This window comes from Alligator sinensis, unplaced genomic scaffold, assembly GCF_000455745.1.
Source record: "Alligator sinensis unplaced genomic scaffold, ASM45574v1 scaffold17_1, whole genome shotgun sequence".
NCBI classification, from domain to species: domain Eukaryota; kingdom Metazoa; phylum Chordata; order Crocodylia; family Alligatoridae; genus Alligator; species Alligator sinensis.
The window spans coordinates 293,439-309,503 of record NW_005842491.1 but is presented as its reverse complement, the minus strand read 5'-3'; the positions used below and the strand labels follow the sequence as shown (position 1 = coordinate 309,503).

At 43.1% G+C, this 16,065-nt stretch overlaps 1 protein-coding gene across 3 annotated transcripts in view; it reads right to left on the bottom strand.

Annotated features, from left to right (window-relative positions):
• The window catches only part of STX8 (syntaxin 8), a 181,761-nt gene that overhangs the window by 47,733 nt on the left and 117,963 nt on the right, over positions 1 to 16,065 (bottom strand). Inside the window, exon 9 of one of the 3 annotated variants that reach the window (XM_025212904.1) lies at positions 12,247 to 12,307. The exons of the other annotated variants lie outside the window; for them this stretch is intronic. The gene's annotated coding sequence lies outside the window, so the exon portion shown is untranslated. The remainder of the gene's footprint in view (positions 1 to 12,246; positions 12,308 to 16,065) is intronic. 3 annotated transcript variants of the gene reach the window in all.

Sequence of the window (16,065 nt, the reverse complement as noted above, 5' to 3'; positions counted from 1 at the left end):
CTATTTAACATTAATCTGTACCTACTATCCAGCCATTTGCTTACCCTTCATATCTTCAATTGTTGCCCAGTTTCTTGCCTTCCCTAACTTGGATTGAAATCTCCTAAGGAAGGAAATGTGCCACCCTGCATTTGTTAAGTCCCACGTACATTTACATCACTAGGAACATTAAATATCATTTCACATTTTCTGTTGTAGCGAAAGATATTTTGCTCCTCATTTTGGGCCTTTGTTGCATCTCCTTTGTTGCAGGCAAGAAGGATGGTTTGCTAAGAAAGGGCATGCTAACTTCTACTTTTTCTCTTCATTAGTAGTAATCACACTTTATATCTTTATTGAAAAAAATTAGTTAAAAAGTATTAATGTGGTTTCTTTTTTTTCTTACAGCCAAGGTATGTGAAGACAGGAAATAAATATAAAAAATGACTATATTTAACTTCAATTGATGGATAAATAGGTGCGTTATAGAAGATTCATACATACTATTCAGCAAACTTAGAAATAAGCTAATTACTTCAGAAGTTAACAAAATTAGCTTATTTTAGATCAGGGCAGCTAGCCTGCAGTACAGGTGCAAACAATGGCATGGGCAGCCGTAGTGTGTGGCACTTGGCAGACTAGGAAGGGGACAGCAATATAGAGCAGAGAGCAGAAAACAGAGTAGCAGAATTGGCAGAAAGCAGAGCAGCACATCAAGCAGGGAATACAGGGCAGGAAACAGAAAACAGAGCAGCCAGTTAGGCAGGGGAAGGGGATCACAGTGGCACTGGGGGAGGATGTGGGGCTAGTTTCTGGCATGCCTGCCAAAAAGGTTGGCCCCCGTGGTTTACGGTTATATTCAAGGTCTTATAATTATTAGTTTTTCAAATTACTCCTCTAAAAGCTAAATCATTCAACAACGCTATGAAATGTAAAGGCTAATATTCCACCCTGTATAAATACACACACGGGCACTAACTGCTTAAGAACTACTGTTTGCCCTTTTTGATTTAGCCTCTGACCCTCCATTAAGACTAATGAAACAAGACTGTGGAATGCATTACAAAACCTTTTTTACCCCCCACTAATTTTTTGTTTACTTATATATGCTGGATAAAAAGGCTGGTTAGTTTTAGATTCCTAAGAAATGTCCATACAATTGGTCTAGCTTCTGTTGGGGGATGTGGGTTCATTTTTATAAACAAGCGATGACCTCTGGCAATGCCTAGCTTGCACTTGCTACTGTCTTCAGTTTGGCAACACAGAACAAAAGCAGCATGTATACACTTTCTAGGCTGAGCCCCCTATTCAAAGTGGGCTGGAGCTTCGCACGTAATGGGCCCCCTAGAAACAAAGCATGCAAGTTTCTTAATTAAGTCTAAGTGAAAGACAGCCTAAAAGCATCCCGCTTACATCTTCAGAGTACCTTCATTCTGGACTTCAAACACACACATACACTGCTCATCAAACCAAGGCATTAATAGCCAGTTGACAATTTTTCTCTTTTAAATATAGAGCCCCTTGCCTTTAGTGCAGCCTCTTCAGCCTACTCTCATTTTCCCTGCAATTTTAGACAAGTCTCTGGTTTATAGAACAGGAAACAAAGGGACTTGTGTGTCAGGAGCCCTACAGAGGGTCTGCGTTTCATTCTGTCCTTCTCCAAAGCAGGGCAGTGTCTGGAGAGCTCTTTAGCTGTTTTTGTCTCATTAACATTTCCATGAGGGATCAAAGAATATATTAAAAAATATCTAAGTATAAGTGCAATTCCTGCTATGGAACCGGAATATATAAAAACCTGCTCAGATGCCTTTCCCTGACCCATTTCATTATTATTAGATAACTGTCTTCTCATGAAACCAGCTTTTATTTCCATTGTACTGCCCTTCTATAAATCCTGTGAAAGTCTCAATAAATACATTCCACAGAGCCCCCCCAGCCCTGAACATTTTCTGTTTTCTGAACTATACTGTGATAATGTTCCTTGCAAACAGAAACCAATTATTCACTGGCAGTAAGTCACCAGGAGTATGAATTGCTTTAATTTTGCCCCCTTTTAGCAGCTGCTCAGGGTGGGCTGAGAGATGGCTGTGGTAATGAAGCTGGGATGAATACTAAAGCAGCACTGAGCCATGGCATCCTGCAGAGAAAAAAAAAGTACTTTCTTGTTTCAGGAAGCAAATCAATGAGCTTTACGTGTCAAAAGGGGAGCTTTTACTGTATGTTTGCATTCCCAAACCCTGTCAGAATAAGAATTCCTATGCACCTGACTAGCTTGTAAAAACTTCACCTTAAGTGTTAAAAGTGCTAAAACACACCCTCCCTTCCCACCCCCATCTTCCCTCCCACAGCAATTCTTTGCTTTCTCATTAAAAATGCCCAGCAACATCCACCAGACAAAGACACTGCAAACAAAGTGCATGGGGAAGGGGGATTTTTTTTTTTTTTAAAGAAGAAAGAAGTGCAGAGGAATTCTTCATTCACTGATCTGCAGAATACATTAATATCCTAAACTGTTGGCACAGCCTAAAATACTGAGGAGGCTAACAATGTGAGCAATGACTCTGAGTCTGGGATCCTCAAATAAACCACCCCTGCTGTCATGGCCACCGGGAAAGAGAATAACGGTGATATTAGCTGACCTTCATTTTGTTGTTTCTCCAGACCTGACTGCTGGACCTCTGTTTGCCTGTTACTAGGATTTCTTGGATAAAAAATGTAAGCATTTCCTAGACGATATAAGAGGCAGTTTATTAGGTAAATAAACCAGGCCCTAAGGAGTCGCTTCTGCTTGGTAATGAGGAGGGAAGGAGAGAAACAGACCTCCCGCCACCATCTAAAATCCCCCCCCCAAAACAACACTGCTCTATCACCAACACAACATGCATATAATGAACAGGTGAAGGTCATTTCAACATAAGCAGAACCATTTGTTCAGAAAACCAGAGATATTGTCCACCTTGTATATAAATGTGTCCATCAAGGGAAGTAGAAAAATAATGGAAAATAAGCATATTATTTAATTCTTTTGTAAGGCTGCTATGTAGGAGGAAATAAGAGTTTAGAAAGTGATCCGTCATGAAGGGTCAGAAAGAAGAATGTTTGTGCAATGGCCAGCACAGCCTCATTCTTGGCTGATCCCTAGGCGTTACAGTCATAAATATAATTGCTGAAGCCACAAAAAACCTAGGCAGAACAATTAATTATATTCCTTATAGTTCAGCCCTACAGGTCTCTCTGTTAGAACATCTCAACGGAATTTAAAATCAACAGTTTACAGCATTTCCTATAACCTTTGTGAGGTAAATATAATATGCAGACTACTGTATTTACTCACATATCACATGCACCTTTCACCCTAAAATTACCCTTCCCCCTCCAAACTGGGGGGCATCTTAAGTGGAGAAGTGGATTTTCTGCCCAGAAAGAGCAGTGGCATTTCTATTCAGGCAGGGCTAAGGGAGTCAATTGATTTAATGGCTTGTTAAAATCTACTTAATTCCTGCTACTTGCTCGTCATAGTTTTGTAGTAGGTAGGGTCGGAAGGGACCTAAGCAGATCATCAAGTCCAACCCCCCGCTGCCATGGGCAGGAAAGGATGCTGGGGTCAAACAACCCCGGTTAGGTGATTGTCAAGCCTCCTTTTGAAGACTCCCAGGGTAGCAGTGAGCACCACTTCCTTTGGAAGTTGGTTCCAGCTCCTAGCTGCCCTGACTGTGAAGTAGCACTTCCTGATACCTAGCTTGAATCTACTCTCAGTCAACTTATGGCCATTATTCCTTGTTACTCCCGGTAGCGCTCAGGGGGAACAGGGACTCTCCCACTGCCGGCTGGTCCCCCTTGGCAAGTTTATAGATGGCCACCAGATCCCCTCTCAGCCTTCTCTTATGGAGGCTGAACAGGTTCGGGTCTCATAGCTTCTCCTCATAGGGCCTGCCCTGCTAACCCCTGATCATGCGAGTGGCCCTCTTGATGCTGGCCACATCCCTCCTGAAGTGCGGCGCCCAGAACTGGATGCAGTACTCCAACTGCAGCCTGACCAATGTCGCATAGAGGGGGACAATCACCTCCTTGGACCTGCTCGTGATGCATCTATGGATGCATGACAAGGTATGGTTAGCCTTCCTGACCGCGTCCCCACATTGGTGGCCCATGTTCATCTTGTAGTCAATGGTGACTCCAAGATCCTTTTCTGCCTCTGTGCTAACAAGATGTGAGTTCCCCAGCCTGTAGGTATGCTGCTGGTTCTTCCTCCCCAGGTTCTTCACTCCACAGGTGTTAACAACCCACTTGCCTTTTTAATGGTCTGGATATGCCACTACACATCCTATCCTGTCTTTGGCCATTTTGCTGAAGAATTTGTAACTTAGATCCTCTCAGTCTCTCTCCTCTTGTTTCACAACCCTGCAGACTATTTTTATCTCTTTTCAAGATCCTAGATCTGCCCATTAAGTCCAGCCTTCAGCAGCAACTAGTTTCAGCTTTTGTCAGAGCAGCAAATAACTACAAACAAGGCATCTGTGGAAGGGCTGAAACTAGCTTTTGCCTGAGCAGGAAAGGGAAGGTAAGTGGTAGGGCTGTGTGAAGTTTCAGTCCCCTATTCGGTGGACGAATATCCAAATCCGAATTGAATCAGAGGACCCTTGAATCTCTCCAAATCGAATCGGAGCTCTCCGAATCGATTCGGAGAGATTCGGACATAGACACAGCTTTAAATGTTTTTTCTCTGTACCTCTAGGTAGCAGAGGCTCATGAATGCTGCGGTGCTGGGGCGGATGGAGTGTCCCACAGAAGCGTGCTCGGCATCAGACCCAGAAGTGGACCAGAAGCACTTCCGGTCCGCTTCCAGGTCCGCCAAGGAACATGCAGGGGGCCCCCCCCACGCTCCGCCCTGGCAACTGGTACCTCCCTGGGTCTAGGGGGCATCCAGAGTCCCCCCACAGCCAATCGCCGAGTCAGGGGGAGCCCCCAGCACGCTCCCCAGTGGATCCAGAAGTGGATCAGAAGTACTTCTGGTTCACTTCCGGGTTCGCTGCCGAGCACGTGGAGGGCTCCCCTGCACTCCTGTGGGACACTCCATCCGCCCCAGCATTGCAACATTCACGACCCGCGCTGGTACCTCGAGGTATGTAGAAAAAATTTTTAAAGCTGTGTCTATGTCCGAATCACTGATTCTCTGAATCAGCATCGAATCTTCAGATTCAGATTCAGATGAATCAAATCAGGGACAGCGATCTGAACCAATGAATCGAATCACTGTCCCTGATTCAGGCCGAATCCGATTCGAATAGGGCCTGCTTCACACACCCCTAGTAAGCGGGCTGAGGAACAGGCTCTGTCCCTGCTCTATGTGAGCATACCTAGAAAAAAAACCAACTTGTTTTCTTTATTCTACCGACTCAAAAACAAGGAGCACATCTTCTTAGGAGGGGTTTGGCAGGTGAGAAAATATAGTAGTTTAGGAAAGCATGATTTGGAAAATAATGTCAGTAGGCAGAGTTACTGAAGCTCTATCTTCACTACCAAACATATAATATAAAAAACATCTGAAATTAGTTTGGAGTGGCAGAAGGACAAACTTGGGAAGACAGCATAGAGCAGGGGTGTTAAAATTACAGCCTGCAGGCTGAATCCAGTCCATGGAGCCATGCAATCTGATCTGCAGACCGTTAGACCAACCCCATGCACCAGCCCTAGCCCCAGACACAATATGCAGACTGACACCCATGGAAAAGAGAAAGGAATGGGGACAAAGAACAGGAACACAAGGCTGACAGAAGTCGCAATGAGGAACCACTGTGGGAGGTAAGAAAAGAATGATGGGAAAGAGACAGCAGAAGAACAATCAAGCACAGAACAACAGAAGTCAACATGGAGGGAGTAAAAAACTACATGAAAAGTAGTCAACAGGTTAGTTGGTTTGAGCATGGAGAAGCATCCTCAGGAGTCTGTCAGAAGCAGGTCAGTAGCAAACTCAGTGACAGCAAACTCAGATGCACAACAAGGAGAAGTTAGAGTGTGGGGAACCAACAAGTACTTAAATGTACAGTACAAGGTTTGATATTTCATAAAAATACTGGAGGCCTATCTTGACATCCTTAGTCATACACAGAATGCTTTGGAGTAAGGGCTGAAGGACTGGACTAAACTCTTCTGGCATGTCTAGCCTACATGCCAGAAGCATGACTGCAACTCTGTCATTTATATTAGCTAGCCCAAGTTTGTTAACAGCACAACTACTACTAGCTGCACATGAGCTGCAAAACCTGCCTGGGCTCTTGAGTAAACACTCTGGCAAAGAGCCTATAGTGAGCTCTCTACAGCAGTGACTGTACTGCTCCTGGCACCAAGCTAGATTGAGTATGTATATATGAGATACAATCACACCTCTGAACTTGAATGTAAGATATACCCTTAGACTGTGATCACAAATATCCTCTTTGTTACCCTAGTCAAACCCATTAACGCACATCATAATATGCAAGCGTGCCAGTAATTCTCAACTGGGATGCCACGGGATGCTGCACAATATTAGCACTGTTACATGCGCAAACAGGTACACAATTCACAAGACAAACCCAGACATTTCAAGAAGAGTTAAGCTAAATTATAATATTACGGTTACTTATGCATATTTTTCCATTTTGTTTAAAAATGTACTTCCACTCATACAATTTTTTACACCATGTAATAAATACATTTGCTTTTGAAATAGGGTAGTACTAAATTCAGAAACGTTATAGGGGGGTTCCTCAAGTCCAACAAGGCTGAGAACCACTAGTCTATGCTAATGTAATGTTATGTAATATAGTGTTAAGGGCTAGTTTGTATGTTATTGAAAGAAAACTTGATTTCAGAAACAGAGAAATATAGGGAGGTTTTCAAAAGCACCTAAGCAAGTAAGGCATCTAATTTGCAAAAGGATGTCAATTAAATTACTCATCCTGTTTGCCCGGGTGCTTTTGAAAAAAAAATCATAGTGTTAATATAGCAGTATCTCTCATATGTTTTCAACTAACAACTTCTGATATGCCTCACGGACCATCACAAATCATTAAACTTTCAACTGTATATAGCATAAAGGTGTTTAAGTTGGGAAGAGCTGTAGACCTCTTCATATGGCATCATGACCAAGCCTTAGTTTGCAGACCAATCACTACTACAGTCATAAGAATCTTTAGCAACTTGGTTCTCAACGGTTTTTTTGTTTGTTTGTTTGTTTTTACTTTAGCCACTCCTTTTTTGACCCGAGGCACCCCTCCATAACATTTGTGAATTGAACTGTTGAAATGAGGTGCTGCTAATTCTTTTATTACAAACCTTACCTCTATGCCGAGGAGCTGGGCAGAGGAGGCAGAACAGCAGCTGGGCAGGGATGAGCCTAAGCCTGCACTTATTTCGTCACACTTTGTGGCACACTTCAAAAGATCTTCTAGCACTCCAGGGTGCCTTGGCACCCTGGTTGAGATTCACTGATTGAGAGCAATGGTTAAACAGCATTAAACTTAAGGACAATGCACAGGTGTAATGCAGTACAACCTCATTATAACAAACTCTCTGAGACCCAGAAAAAGGTTCATTAAAATCTGTTCCTGTTGTTGCGACTGCAAAGTAGGGGTTTGTTATAAATAGGATTTGTTGTAATGAGGTCACACTACATTCTTTAGTTCTGGCTTTCCCTGTTAAATACGTAGCTTGTTCTTTTTTGTATTCATGCATCTAAATGTGAGGTCCTAGGATGCTACAAAACACAGTTCACCACCACAACTGAGATAACTCTGCTGTAGGAAATTTAACTTTTGCTATTTTAACCCCTTAAGAGTAACGTGTATTAATGTATTTTTATTTTAAGATGAAACAAAATCAAAGTAATTTCTTAATAGTGTTAGCATTTATACAATATCAACTGAGCTTTGAAATCTACATCTCACAGAAGTGAATGAGGTATGGTGGAGTTTGCTATAATTACTGTTTACATGGAAACGGTTTCAAGATTGGGTTAAAAGAACTATAGATTAGCGTTTGTGAACTCGTGGGTCGCAACCCAAAAGTGGATCACAAGAATATATGAAAGGGTCATAAACAAACTTTAAAAATGGATTCTTTTTTAATGGAGAAAAAAAATGGGAAACCATGGCTTTTCTCTTGCAGGGGCTTCCTTGGGGCCCCCTATTCCCCACACACCCGCCCCCAGCCCCACACACTGGGAGGATGAGGCTTGGGGGTGGGGGGCACTGGCCATTGATGTTTATAAATGGGTCCTGGTACATAAAAGGTTGAGAACCACTTCTATAGATCATCTGATCACATCCCAGTAGTCTATTTTGCAATGGAAAGAAAAAAACTTAAAATTAAAATTCTGAGATCTGTTGAATGGAAAAGAAAATTGTGGAGATAAATTGCAAATCTTAATTTTATAGGGTGTCACAACTTCATTTTACTCCAAAACCTAAGGTTAAGGCAGAGGGGAGGTTTGGAGGAATGGGGGGTGAAGAAGCATTGTTTTGCTTCAAAGAAGTTTAGACCTGGAAGGGACTTGTGAGATCATCGGGTCCTTCTGAGGAGAGGAAGTTTTTTTTCCTTCTCCCTTTCAACTGAATATAATATCTAGGGATGACCTAGACCCCTGGGCATTAGCTGGAATACTGCCTAGCTAAGGACCATTCTGAGCTGCCAATCTATTGATAGAATAGCCAATCTGCTTGTATAAGTTCAACGCTCCACACCAGAGATCAGCAAAATATGGTCTGTAGGTCAGATCTGGCCCACTAAGCATTTTTTCTGCCCCACAAAGCAGTTTTATTTGGCTTGCAAAGCAGGGATGTCAGTGGCCAGGTTGCAAACGTGTCAGCGGCAGTTTGATGGTAGGGGGCAGCGGCAGTTCAAACAGTAGCCTATTCTTGGACCGAGCTGTGTTAATTCAGTCTACTGCTTCTAACATGTTTCCGACCACTTCTCTGTACTACTTCATATTCAAAGTTTCATGCCCCTTGCTTATTTACATATCCCATACTCTGATGGGATCAAGATGCATTTCTTCTTTGAGTATTCCTGAAAAGATAATAAAATCTTATCTTGCAAACTGATGGATGCTCAGAAGCCTCTTCTGGCCACATGTGTGTGTACTGTGCCCAAGGTCAGCTGCCCACCTCGAGAGACTCATGCCCATGAATCGGGATTCTGGGCTGTGAACTGTGGATCCCACACCAAAACAGTTTTTTTGTTTCCAGGAATAAAAAGGTCAGTTCATTCCAGACTGCACCCTTATCTTTTGTATCTCTTGTTATACTAAACCATCCTTCTGGGTAAGAACTGGAGTCAATCCTTTTGAAAAGAAAAACAAGGTACTCAGACCTCCATGTATTTCCTGCCTACTGCGGGATCAAAGGGGTAAGACAGCACATCAGAAATAAGTCGGTAAAATTTTTAAACACCTAAATAAAATCAGTTTTAAATCAGGACTTTTTTTTTTTTTTAAAGGCGATTTAAAATCATGACACGGACTCCACAATAAAGAGACCCTAAAACATAGATCCCACATATTGTGAAAGAAAGGGCCAAACCGAGCGAGTTTCAGCTGCTTTGGTAATGTAGAGATTAACACATTTCAGCACCATTTTCAAAAATATAAATTGGTAATTTAATTCTAAGAGATGTAGCCTTGGAAACAAAACTGTAAGCAGTTGCCCCTGGATAGCTCACACAATTCCAACTTTTCGTTTTATATTCAAATATAACTAATTACATGGCCTTTTGGAATGATGGATGGCTTGGGTGAGCTGGGTGCTCAGAGGCTCAGTTTACCCCAAGACTGGTATAATCAGGCTACGTGGATTGGCAACAGCTGCTCTAAATCTCCTGTGAGGTAGGAACAAGCACTGGTGAAGTTCAGTCTATTTGAACAGCTGCATATGCAAATGTAATTAACTAGGTGTCTACTGCCTGCTTTTTTTATCCAGTCTCTTACTCTCAGAGGCAAACTATGTCCCCTCCACCTTCATAAGTAAAAAAAAAAAAAAATCTTATCAATTGTGGCTTACTAAATATGCCTAATCTTTATTTGATCTTAGAAAGTGAGCCTGATTTATACCTTTTATGAATGGGTGCCAGAAATTCCATTTTTGAAGCTTCTACCACCATTGCTTTTATTCTTTTTAAATTTGGGGCACTGCTAACAAATGCTAGGTGATCTTGCACCCCGAAACAACTGTCCTCAAATTAGCATAGAGGCAGCTCAACACACAATGGTCTGACAACAACATTGCTGTATTATACAAAGAGAATTTCTTATTTCAAAGCTATTCTTTCCCTGCTTCCTTTCATTCTGGGTCAGTGCAACTCATGGCAGGACAGTCTGCAATCAAAGGACAGGACTTAGAAATGAGAAATCTAGGGTTCAGTATATACTATGAGTTTTGTATTCCATTGGGAAAATCAATTAATTTCTTTCCGTCTGCGTTTTCCCCATCTGTAGAACAGGGATGCCACCACCATCCTCTCTCACTGAGGGCAGGAAAGTCTGACAAGAAATGCAAATTCAGACCTTATAGAAGACTTGCTTATAAAACATTAACCTTGGATTGAGTGATCAAGAGTTGATTCAATTTAAATTCAACGGGAAGATAAACAAAAGTAGGTCTGCAACTAAGGTTCTTGATTTCAAACTCTGATAAATTAAGGAACTGGCTAGTAAAGCCAACCGGAGTCAGGAACACTCCAGGGACTTGAATACAGAGGCAGCCTGAAATTTCTTCAAGTCAGCAGAGCAAAAACTCTCTTGTTACATCTCAAAGAAAGAAAAAAATTTGTACAGAAAAGCTTCAGACCTAGGAAGATGAATCATCCTCTCAAATAGTATATTGGGAATCAGTAGAAAGACTTCATGGAGAGTAAAAAAATACTGACCATCAAAGGAAGGTTTTTTAAGCAGTCAAAATCAGTAGAGATAAAAGGGGAATTGCCATAAGTTCAGCTGAGTTCAGCCTTGCACAAGATGATGAAACAAACAGCAAAAGGGTCTTCTTACATTTAAAAAGTAAGTAGGTTGAAAACAACAAGCAGAAACAACCTATAAGACCTGGCAGGAAGAACCTGGGGAGTCAACTTCACCACTCTACAAACACCAACACTTGCACTAGTATACACACCTGCTGAATACTGCTGTCAAGTAGCCACACCAGCAAAGCTGATGTTGCCCTGAACTCAGCAATGAGAATAGTAACAGGGTGTGTAACATACATTCCTGCCGACATGCTGCCAGTACTACCAGGGACACTACCTCCCCATCTAAGACAGAAGGCAACTCCTTGTTCAACGCACACAACAAAACCAGGAGCACCTGCTTCTCAAAGTCTTGGTGCAACCAGTACATAAACAACTAAAGTCAAGAAACTCACTTAGATGGGAGGTGCAGGTACTGTTGCAACAATGCAGCGCTCTATGGACACGTGGACACCACCACAAAAAGTGGGATGAGACTGATTCTCATCTCAAGCACTTCATAAGCAACCCAACACGCTATCCACCCAGGTCTGAGCTCCCCGCAATTTATGGATTAAACTAAACAGGATTCACGCTGGAGTTTGACGCTTTAATGTCACACTCTATAAGATTGGCTTAAAGGACAGTCCAATATGCACCACAGACTGCTGACTACCTCCTCACATGTGCAGCACACCCAAGTACCCAGGATGAGGACCTGGCAAGCGTCAACGATAAAGCAGTTGTGTGGCTCCATCACATTAACGTGTAGAAGGGGAAATGAAATACATGAGAAGAGACGCATTTAAAAGACAAAACAAAGAAAGAAGCAGAGACACTATGTAGTGAGGACAGAGTAAAAGTAACAGATGATAAAGATATAGCCGAAAAACTAAATGAATACTTTTTCCAATATGGAAATGAAGCTCAACAAAGGGGTAAAGGCAGGATTATGGTTAATGGAAATGAATTTATGGACATGTAAATTATGCAACAAACATGGAAACAAAACTCAAAAGGTTTTAATGCACTCAAATTGGGGGGGACGGGGGGACTGGATAATCTCAATCCCAGAATTCTGAAATAATTGGCATATAAAATCAGATTTATATGTAAGCATTTGTACTAGTCTAGCAAGTTGGGCACGATACGTTACAAACTGAAAGAGATTAAATACGACACCTACCATTTAAAAATAATGGAAAAGAAAAAAAAGACATGGAGGTAAATGCAAAATCAGATAAAATACAATACGTGTTTGCTAAATGTAGAACACACACTAAAACTAACCTGACACTTCTCTGATGATTTTGTAGACCAGTGTTTTCAAACTGCACGACAAGGGACACTTCTAAGGAGTATGAGGAAGAAGAAATAGGAAAGCAGAGGAAAGGAAAAATCAAAATTGAGAAAGAAGAAAAATGAATTCTACAACATTTATTAGACTGTTGGAAAGGTAACAAGGCAGCTGATGTGGTTGTAATGACGAAGTAGTGACATTAGCATAGTGACATTATCATCATCTATGGAAATATAGGATATACAACAATACAAATTGAGAGAGAGGTATGCAACCTAAAAAAAAAGATTTCTGTTGTGTAGTAACTGAAACATGATCCATCTAATCTATCTAGACTTCTGTAAAGCATTCACTGCAGTGCCACATGGAAAATGAATAGTTAAGCTAGATAAGATGTTTATTAGAAGAACTGTGAAACAGGCAAGCCTCTCACTAAAAGGAAGACAAGGACTGGTAAAGCTGAAAGGGAAACTATTGGGCTGGATGGGCGTTACAAATTGATTTTGTCAAAAACTGATCTGGGAACTGATTTTATTTAAAATTTTTATTAACAACCTTGGCACAAAAAAGTAGGAATGTGTCAGTGCTGATAGCACTTAGTCGAAATGCACCATAATGGAGGGGAAGATAAAGATATTGCAAAGAAATAAGTGGCTAACTGAGGACGGGTGTAACAGAAGTGGATTGTATTTTAACAGACTGAAAAAATACAAGGTCACAGACATAAGAATGTATGCTCTAAGCTGCGAGTTGATCACTTGGAAACAGCTGAGTGAAAAAAAGCTGAGTGATGATCACCAGTTGCCTAATGAAATGCAACTATAAAAAGGTTAAATTTGAATAAAGATGTAAAAAATGTTTGAGATAGGCAAGTATTAATGTCACTGTAAAAAGCACTGGTGTAACCTTACCTAGAATACCACGTACCAGAATAATTCTGGCCACCCATGTTTCAAGAGAGATGAATTTATATTGGAACAGGAATAGAGAAGGGGCTGCTAAAATAATTATGACATGAGTTAGCAAAGATGGAGGGATTTGTGTGGGCAGAAAATTGACTGTTTTTTAGAAACAAATGGAAAAATATCAGGGATGGAAAATAATTATTTAAGCTAAAGGAGATTTTTGCACAAGAGCAGATACATATAAATTGTCCGGGAGAAACAGAATCTCTGTCAGCTATATATCCCCCGTCACATACCATCCCACACTGGAACCGGTAAGGAAGATCAAGTAAAGACTGTATTTATTTTTTTATGTGAAGGACTACTCCTTGGGAGAAATATGTCCTAATTCCCTGCCCCCAAGCTAAGGCTGGTTGCAAATGTTCTGTCTAAATGGATTTTTGGATAAAAATTAAGATTTAAATAAAACATACCTGGCTGTTATAGAAAAACTAGTCAATTGCCCATCAAGTATGATGGGGGGGGAGTACAGGGGGTGGGTGACCCGGGCCCAATGCGAGGGAGGACCAGGCTCAAGGGTGGGGAGAAGCTGGGACACTGCAGGGAGGGGGTGGGGAGGGATGATGGGAGGAGTGCAGGAGGGGCCGACGCAGGGGAGCAGGGAAGATTGGGCCTGGGCCTGGGCCTGACACAGGGGAGGCAGCCCACTCCTCCCCTCCCCCAGCTGCTGCATCGGGCCAGGCCTGCTGCTCCCCCCACCCCACGTTGGGCCTGCAGTGGTAGTGGAAGGGAATGAGTGGGCCCAGGCTCACTGCAGGGAAGGACCGGGCCTGAGGCTGGGGAGAAGCTGGGCCACAGTGGCGGGGGGAGCAGTGGACCCGGGCCAACCCAGCAGCAGTGAAGGGGGCAGGAGAATTGGGCTCAGAGCTGATGTGGGAGAGGAGTGGGACCAGGCCTGGGCAGGGAGGGGGGGGGGAATGCCTGCTCCACCCCTCCCCCAGCTGCTGCCATGTCAGGCCAGGTCCACTGCTCCCCGACACCACAGTGGCAGGCCCGCTTCTCCCACAACTTGGGCTCGGTCCCACTTTCCCCACCCCCATCCGTTGGCTCCGAGCCTGCTCCTCCCGTCCCTCCACCACCACCAGGTCAGCCAAAGCCTGCTGCTCTCCCTCCCCCTGTGGCCCGGCTGCACCCCACCCTCGGCCCCAGTCCTCCCCCACATCAGGCCTGGGCCCACTCCTCCCCTCCCCCCACTGCCACGGCGCACCCGCTATTCCCCCTACTGCCGCTGTGTCGCCCTGTGTTGGGCCCTGCAGGCGGTGATGATGGAAAGGGGGAGGGGCTGGTCAAGGCCAACACTGGTGGCCTCGTCCCCCTGACGACCCCATTCCCCCCACTGCCATCACCTGCAAGGAGTAAGGGGTGGGGGCGAGGCCAGCTCTGGTGGCCTCACCCCCCTCCCTCCACTTCATCATTCCCACCTGCAAGAAGCAGGGCAGGGAGGGTGAGGCCTTGCCCCCTTGTTCCATCCACTGCATTGCCCCTGCCTCCAGGGAGCAGGCTGGCGCTCCACCATGCCACCAGCTCCTGTTGGAACACTTGTTCGCACTCTAATTGGCTATTTGTCAGCCAATCAGAGCGCAAATAAAGCATTACAGACAGACGTAGGTTTTTTATAACATTAAAACTGTGTTTGTTTCATCAGACAGAACGTTATCCACTCAAATTTACACCAATAACTGATTTTTTGTTTAAAAAGTCCTGCTGTATTCATCACCTTTAAGGAATATAAAAATCTATCAACTCTTATTACCACTGCTGTTGCCATTACCCAAGGCAGTCCAATACATGCATTTATAGTTTTATATTTGTTAAGGAATTTTAATGCCAACTTCTTGATTCTAATGAACGATTTAAATTTTGAATCAATTTACTTGTCTTTTCAATTCATTGTGTGCATTATTCCAAATGTGGTCTCTCCATTCACTGCCGCTGGTATTTTCAGCTGACTTGAGTTTGCTTCTTAATGCATCTAAGCATTAAAACAAAGTTTTCAAAGAGTTTTCACTCTTGTTCCAATATTTTATTACAGATTTGTTTTACGGCTGATAACAGTTTGGAAGATAGTGCCTCTTCTGTCATTAAATATTCTCAATCCCAAGTGTTTTTATTACCACAGCACTCTTCTGAAGACTAGAAGTGCTATTGTTTGTATTTGAGAGAGAGAGAGAGAGAGAGAGAGAGAGAGCAAAGACTCAAAAAGGTTCAAGTTGGGTTCCCCAGGGGTCTGTTCTAGGTCCAATATTCTAATATAATAAAAGCCTTTGTCTGTCTGCCCGTAACACTTTATATGCACTCCAATTGGTCGTCTCAGCAGCCAATCACAATGCTGACAAATAACCAGAGCGTTCCAAGAGCATTCCAGACAGGAGGCGGTGGCGGGTTGGAGCGTTGCTATGATGGGTAAGGTAAGTAGTAGGGTGAAAGTACTAGATTTTAGGAAAGCTGATTTCAATGAACTCAGGCATTTAGTCAAGGACGCACTGCAGAGTAGGAGCTTTGAAGAGATGGGAGCCCAGGAAGGGTGGCTGTGCCTTAAGGAAATGATCCTTTGGGCACAGAGGGAGACGATCCCGATGTGGGGAAAAAGGGGGAAAGGGGCCAAGAGGCTTCCTTGGCTGACCAGAGAAATCCAGAGCAGCCTACGGGCTAAAATGGGGGCATATAAAAAGTGGAAACGGGGAGAGATTACTAAAGAGGAGTATACCTCCTCTGCTCGCACTTGTAGGGAGGCAGTTAGACAGGCCAAAGCTACCGTGGAGCTGAGGATGGCATTCCAAGTTAAGGATAACAAAAAATTGTTCTTTAGATATATAGGGAGTAAAAGGAAGGCCCAGGGTGGAA